This window comes from Triticum aestivum, chromosome 6D, assembly GCF_018294505.1.
Source record: "Triticum aestivum cultivar Chinese Spring chromosome 6D, IWGSC CS RefSeq v2.1, whole genome shotgun sequence".
Classification (NCBI taxonomy): domain Eukaryota; kingdom Viridiplantae; phylum Streptophyta; class Magnoliopsida; order Poales; family Poaceae; genus Triticum; species Triticum aestivum.
The window spans coordinates 178,742,933-178,751,094 of record NC_057811.1 but is presented as its reverse complement, the minus strand read 5'-3'; positions in this window follow the sequence as shown (position 1 = coordinate 178,751,094).

Below are 8,162 nucleotides of genomic sequence, written 5' to 3'. Positions count from 1 at the left end.
AGCGGAGATTGGCTAAGGACGAGGTGACGATGCGCGTGGGAAATGGTTCCAAAGTCGATGTGATCGCCGTCGGCACGCTACCTCTACATCTACCTTCGGGATTAATATTAGACCTAAATAATTGTTATTTGGTGACAGCGATGAGCATGAACATTATATCTGGATCTTGTTTAATGCGAGACGGTTATTCATTTAAATCAGAGAATAATGGTTGTTCTATTTATATGAATAATATCTTTTATGGTCATGCACCCTTGAAGAGTGGTCTATTTTTAATGAATCTCGATAGTAGTGATACACATATTCATAATGTTGAAGCCAAAAGATGCAGAGTTAATAATGACAGTGCAACTTATTTGTGGCACTACCGTTTGGGTCATATCGGTGTAAAGCGCATGAAGAAACTCCATACTGATGGAATTTTGGAATCACTTGATTTTGAATCACTTGGTACTTGCGAACCGTGCCTCATGGGCAAGATGACCAAAACACCGTTCTCCGGTACTATGGAGAGAGCAACAGATTTGTTGGAAATTATACATACAGATGTATGTGGTCCGATGAATATTGAGGCTCGTGGCGGATATCGTTATTTTCTCACCTTCACAGATGATTTAAGCAGATATGGGTATATCTACTTAATGAAACATAAGTCTGAAACATTTGAAAAGTTCAAAGAATTTCAGAGTGAAGTTGAAAATCATCGTAACAAGAAAATAAAGTTTCTACGATCAGATCGTGGAGGAGAATATTTGAGTTACGAGTTTGGTCTACATTTGAAACAATGCGGAATAGTTTCGCAACTCACGCCACCTGGAACACCACAGCGTAATGGTGTGTCCGAACGTCGTAATCGCACTTTACTAGATATGGTGCGATCTATGATGTCTCTTACTGATTTACCGCTATCGTTTTGGGGTTATGCTTTAGAGACGGCTGCATTCACGTTAAATAGGGCACCATCAAAATCCGTTGAGACGACGCCTTATGAACTATGGTTTGGCAAGAAACCAAAGTTGTCGTATCTTAAAGTTTGGGGTTGCGATGCTTATGTGAAGAAACTTCAACCTGATAAGCTCGAACCCAAATCGGAGAAATGTGTCTTCATAGGATACCCAAAAGAGAATGCTGGGTATACCTTCTATCACAGATCCGAAGGCAAGATATTCGTTGCTAGGAATGGATCCTTTCTAGAGAAGGAGTTTCTCTCGAAAGATGTGAGTGGGAGGAAAGTAGAACTTGATGAGGTAACTGTACCTGCTCCATTATTGGAAAGTAGATCATCACAGAAATCAGTTTCTGTGATACCTACACCAAATAGTGAGGAAGTTAATGATAATGATCGTGAAACTTCAGATCAAGTTATTACTGAACTTCGTAGGTCAACTAGATCAAGAACCGCACCAGAGTGGTACGGTAATCCTGTTCTGGAGGTCATGTTACTAGACCATGGCGAACCTACGAACTATGAAGAAGCGATGGTGAGCCCAGATTCCGCAAAACGGCTTGAAGCCATGAAATCCGAGATGGGATCCATGTATGAGAACAAAGTATGGACTTTGGTTGACTTGCCCGATGGTCGGCAAGCCATTGAAAACAAATGGATCTTCAAGAAGAAGACTGACGCTGATGGTAATGTTACTGTCTATAAAGCTCGACTTGTTGCAAAAGGTTTTCGACAAGTTCAAGGGATTGACTACGATGAGACCTTCTCACCCGTAGCGATGCTTAAGTCTGTCCGAATCATGTTAGCAGTTGCCGCATTTTATGATTATGAAATTTGGCAAATGGATGTCAAAACTGCATTCCTGAATGGATTTCTGGAAGAAGAGTTGTATATGATGCAACTGGAAGGTTTTGTCGATCCAAAAGGAGCTAACAAAGTGTGCAAGCTCCAGCGATCCATTTATGGACTGGTGCAAGCCTCTCGGAGTTGGAATAAACGCTTTGATAGTGTGATCAAAGCATTTGGTTTTATACAGACTTTTGGAGAAGCCTGTATTTACAAGAAAGTGAGTGGGAGCTCGATAGCATTTCTGATATTATATGTGGATGACATATTACTAATTGGAAATGATATAGAATTTCTGGATAGCATAAAGGGATACTTGAATAAGAGTTTTTCAATGAAAGACCTCGGTGAAGCTGCATATATATTAGGCATTAAGATCTATAGAGATAGATCAAGACGCTTAATTGGACTTTCACAAAGCACATACCTTGACAAAGTTTTGAAGAAGTTCAAAATGGATCAAGCAAAGAAAGGGTTCTTGCCTGTACTACAAGGTGTGAGATTGAGTAAGACTCAATGCCCGACCACTGTAGAAGATAGAGAGAAAATGAAAGATGTTCCCTATGCTTCAGCCATAGGCTCTATCATGTATGCAATGCTGTGTACTAGACCTGATGTGTCCCTTGCTATAAGTTTAGCAGGGAGGTACCAAAGTAATCCAGGAGTGGATCACTGGACAGCGGTCAAGAACATCCTGAAATACCTGAAAAGGACTAAGGATATGTTTCTCGTATATGGAGGTGACAAAGATCTCCTCGTAAATGGTTACGTTGATGCAAGCTTTGACACTGATCCGGACGATTCTAAATCGCAAACCGGATACGTATTTACATTGAACGGTGGAGCTGTCAGTTGGTGCAGTTCTAAACAAAGCGTCGTGGTGGGATCTACATGTGAAGCGGAGTACATAGCTGCTTCGGAAGCAGCAAATGAAGGAGTCTGGATGAGGGAGTTCATATCCGATCTAGGTGTCATACCTAGTGCATCGGGTCCTATGAAAATCTTTTGTGACAATACTGGTGCAATTGCCTTGGCAAAGGAATCCAGATTTCACAAGAGAACCAAGCACATCAAAAGACGCTTCAATTCCATCCGGGATTTAGTCCAGGTGGGAGACATAGAAACTTGCAAGATACATACGGATCTGAATGTTGCAGACCCGTTGACTAAGCCTCTTCCACGAGCAAAACATGATCAGCACCAAGGCTCCATGGGTGTAAGAATCATTACTGTGTAAACTAGATTATTGACTCTAGTGCAAGTGGGAGACTGAAGGAAATATGCCCTAGAGGCAATAATAAAGTATTATTTATTTCCTTATATCATGATAAATGTTTATTATTCATGCTAGAATTGTATTAACCGGAAACATAATACATGTGTGAATACATAGACAAACAGAGTGTCACTAGTATGCCTCTACTTGACTAGCTCGTTAATCAAAGATGGTTATGTTTCCTAGCCATAGACATGAGTTGTCATTTGATTAACGAGATCACCTCATTAGGAGAATGACGTGATTGACTTGACCCATTCCGTTAGCTTAGCACCCGATCGTTTAGTATGTTGCTATTGCTTTCTTCATGACTTATACATGTTCCTATAAACTGAAGCGTTATCAATGAAACTGTGAGATCTGTCATACAATCAATGAAACTCCCCTTTATTTCATGCGGGAATTATCAACTCTTTCCAAGTTTATATAAGATGCTCGTTTGATCGCACGTATATCTTTTTTTTTTCACAGTTGGCGTGCCGGCAAGTTTATATGAACTTGGCCTGACGTACAAACTGTGAGATCGATGTTTTATTTATTTAAAAAATGGTCATTTAAAGATGCAAACTTATATCTTCCTCATAGTTGGCGTGCCGGCAAGTTTATATGAACTTGGTCCGACGTACAAACTGTAGAGCTCATTTTCAAGCTACACACATATATCTCTCTCGCAATTGACGTGCCGGCAAGTTTATATGGACTTGGTCCGACGTACAAACTGCGAGATCAATGAAACCCCCCCCTTTATTTGATGCAAGAATTATCAACTCTTTCAAAGTTTTGCATATATAAACTTTTTTCAAAGTTTTGCATTTATCAACCCTTTCAAAGTTGACATTCCAGAAATCCTAGATTGGGCTTTATGCACGTATCTCTTTTTTTGGAGGATAATTCATTTTGCTGATATTTGACCTTTGCATAATTTTTTAGCACTAACAGTCATCATCATTTTTTTTGTAGAGTGCAAATCCTTTCTTCTTCATCAAGGGCTGACTTCGCTCGGGCTATCGCCTCCGTGGTAAAATTTCCATTCATTTACCATGGTTCATTTATTTTGCTGTTTGAACACGACTTGTACCTTTACCGACACACGTATATATTTTTTTGTATAGAGATGGCGCAACATTCGCCCACGGTTCCCTCACATCGACTATCCCTTGTCGAGCTAGCCAAGCAACAGAAACTATATGAACCTAGCTCCGATGACCAAGATTGCCCCATAGTTAAAGCTATAAGTATACCAAAGGGTGAACTCGACTACGGCCCTCGCGGTTGGCGAGCGAGACAGTCCAAACTAGCTTACTCATATTACTCATTGGCGGCTTCACCGCGAACTGATACAGCTTTATGTCTGGGTACTAGGATGGTATCCAAAGGTCTGACTTGGGAACGTCATGATATTGAGTATATGCCACGTCCTTCAGGCTATAATGAATGGGGGGTAAACATTTTATGAAATCATTCTTTTTCCCTAAAAGGACTTGGTGAAGGTTCAGATTACCTTTGTGGAGCTATTTACTGCTCTTTGGGTGATTATTCTATTTCCCCTGCCTTGCTAAGATCTCTGTAAGAAAAATGGAATCCAAAAACCAACACGTTCCTATTCTCATGTGGTGAACGTACTATTACACTCCTTGATATGTATCAAATGGCTGGTCTTCCTCTGGATGGAGACTTATATGAAGAATTTATCCCACCAGAACATGCACTAGACCCCTCCCTTTGCCAATTCCCTGACTTCTTACCGGACCTATTATCCGCACATGATCAACTTGCCAAGAACAACGGCGACCACGTGACTTTCCAGGTCTGGTGTGACTATTTTCACAACCAGCGTGACCACTCCATTCCTTTCGCGTCTCTTCGTGAGGTCCGCTTGTATGTCGCGGCGTACATTGCTGTTTGGTTATGCTACTTTGTTGTCATTGGCGGGGGAGCCTACATTCGTGCTGGTGTCCTTGCGATGGCGTCCTGGATCGCTCTAGGGCGTCGAATTTCATTAGCTCCACCAGCACTTTGTTCTATCTATTTTTCGCTTTGTCGCATCAGCACCCATCCTGTAGGACCCTGCTACCGGATTAGGGGATGGCCCGTCCATTTCATTATCGGCTGGATGGGGGTTTATCTGAAGAATGTATTTGGTAAACGAGCAAAAGTGAGCAAATTTTCAACTCCTAAGCTTTGTCCAGGGAAATTATCTATGGTGGGGACTATGTTTAGGATTCCACACGATTTTAGCCCTGAAAAGGCGCACGATTTCTTCGAGAAACACAAGAATATTGTGTGGTACCCCTCAAATTTCTCTGACTTGGCTAGCACTCGTTGGCTGCAAAAAGCATTCACCATTTCCATCCGTCGAGGGATGCTACCATGGAGAAGGTCCGATTATGATGATGACTTGTGCATTGTTGAGCCGTACCATCCCGACCGGGTGGCTCGACAATTCAAATTGGATCAGCAAGTACCATATACTCCATTGCGTAGTTTATATATAATAGATGACATTAGTGTTGCTTATGCACACTGGTGGCATTTATTGCACTCGAATCCGAAACAGCCTCACTATATTCCCAACAAAGATTTTGTGGGCAATTCCTCAGTGGCATGGACAAACTGGTGGACCATTTTCATCCAACCTTTCACCAGCGTTCTAGGCCAGCTTCGTCAAGGTAACATGCACGGGCGAGATTCCTATGAAGAAAGGCTTGCCAAATATGTGAATAATGGGAAGAAACATATTTTTCCTCGCAACATTTTGGAAGGGGATCTTGTGGTAGTGAAGAGGGTGTCTGCCGAACGGCAAGAGGAATATCTTGCAGCTGTTGAGGCGAGAGAAATGCCGGCAGTGAATCATTGGAGGGACATCTTAAGAGGTTACCACTTGGATAACAATGCCCCGCCACCTTTGTTGCAACAGGTAATATATATACGTATATATATTTTTTGCTGCTGCTATTATGCGCCAACACCACTATCTACTAACTGATATTATTTTTTCCTATTTACTAGAAGCGGAAAAATAATCCAAATGATGTTGCTGCAAGTTCCTCTTCCAATCCCCGGCCACTTATAAACGTGACAGTATCAGGCACACGTTTAAATGCAAGGAAGGAGGGTACGGACATTTTGGTTGATAGGAGCTCAGAGGAACCTAGTCCAAATGCAACAATCTCTTCCGGTGGGGAGGAAAGACCTGCTGTAAAAAGGAAGATTGAAATTTCTCTTGGCGAAAGCCCATGTAATCTTGACGAGTTGGTTGATTTTATGCATGAACTTGACGATACAGGGACTGATGATAATGTCATAGGTTCTGATCTATCATTTGAGGATTTTGATATATCAGAACCCTCTCTTAATCTTCCAACTTCCCCTACGTATCTATACTCAAGCGTGGCCTCGCAGGCTGATATTTCAAACATTTCGCCTATCTCTACGCACGGTAGCTTTATTCGTACCTTGTATCTTTTTTATTTATTAATTTCATTGCAGCATCATTTATCTTGCCGCTCCTTCTTATCACCAGGTGGTGCGGAAGGAGCTTCTAATCTCGTTAGTGGCGAGGGAATAATGACACAGATTTCAGCGCCACCCATGGATATTTCCGCTATTACCAAGCCCATTCTGGACGCCATCGACTTGTTGTTGAAGAACGCTTTTGAAGCTTTAGATGCCCCTACATTAACAGATTCTCAGCGCCATGAGATTTTTCAGGCAGTTCGATCGATGCTACCTGCTGGTGACGTTGTTCCCCAAATTGCCCCTGTCCGTGCGGCTTGGGAAAATTTTGTTTCGATATCAGATATAGTGCAAGAAACCCGCAGAACCATTGAGGATCAGTCAAAGCAAAAGTCTGAATTTGTTACTGCAGCTGAGAGCAGGGCTGAATCCATTGAAGCGTCTCTGAAAACTTCAGCGGAAGAGATGTCATCCATACTGGAGAAACAAGCCGAGAAGAAGGAACGTGTGGAGGCCCTCTCTGCTCAACTGCAAGAAGCTACTACTGAGTTGCTTACAACTGAAGAAAGGGTCAAGCAACTAGAGTCAGACCGTTCCGCCAAGCAAGCTGAAGCCAAGAAGTTGCACGAAGATTTGCTCGAAGCTAATGTGAAAGCTTCTGAGGAATTGGAGGCTCTTAAAGGGAAGACGTCGACACTGGAGGGCGAAGCCAAGTCTATTATTATAAGTCTGAAGGACTGACGCTCCATGTCCAACTGAGTTTTTTTTCCAATAAATTAGACATGTTGTCTATATATTTCTTCCAGTCAGATTTGTATAAGACAGCCGATTGGCTCTCCATTTTCTCATGTTTGCTCATATCAGTAGCACCATTTGCATTTGATTTATTCATGTGTATTGACTGACCATATGATGTCATTTGCATGGCCTTTTATTTGTGGTAGGGATACTCCATGCTAATTACGTAAGCTAGCTTGGGTAACCGGCCTTTTATTTATTTACAATTTCTTCTTTTTTATGGCTTAAAGACTTATTGCTTTATTTCATTTCAATTTTTTTATGAATCTATTCACACATTTTTTCCGTACTACCCCCTTTTCTTTTAGCACAGGTTAAGCTCGTTAGGACCTGGAGTCATCTTTTTTTACGCCACAGCTTACACTCGTAAGTTGTTGGAGTAAAATTTCATGTGTCCCAGTTTATACTCTTGAGGGTATGGAGTACGCTTGATGATTTCTTTTCTTTGCATCACAGTTTATACACGTAGGTTGTTGGAGTAATTTTTTTGTGTGGTGTGCCCCAGTTTATACTCTTGAGGGTATGGAGTACGCTCGATGATTTATTTTCTTTGCATCACAGTTTATACTGATGACAAAGGGAACAACGTATGTTGTTATGCGGTCTGACCGATAAAGATCTTCGTAGAATATGTGGGAGCCAATATGGGCATCCAGGTCCCGCTATTGGTTATTGACTGGAGACGTGTCTCGGTCATGTCTACATAGCTCTCGAACCCGTAGGGTCCGCACGCTTAAAGTTACGATGACAGTTTTATTATGAGTTTATGTATGTTGATGTACCGAAGGAGTTTGGAGTCCCGGATGAGATCGGGGACATGACGAGGAGTCTCGAAATGGT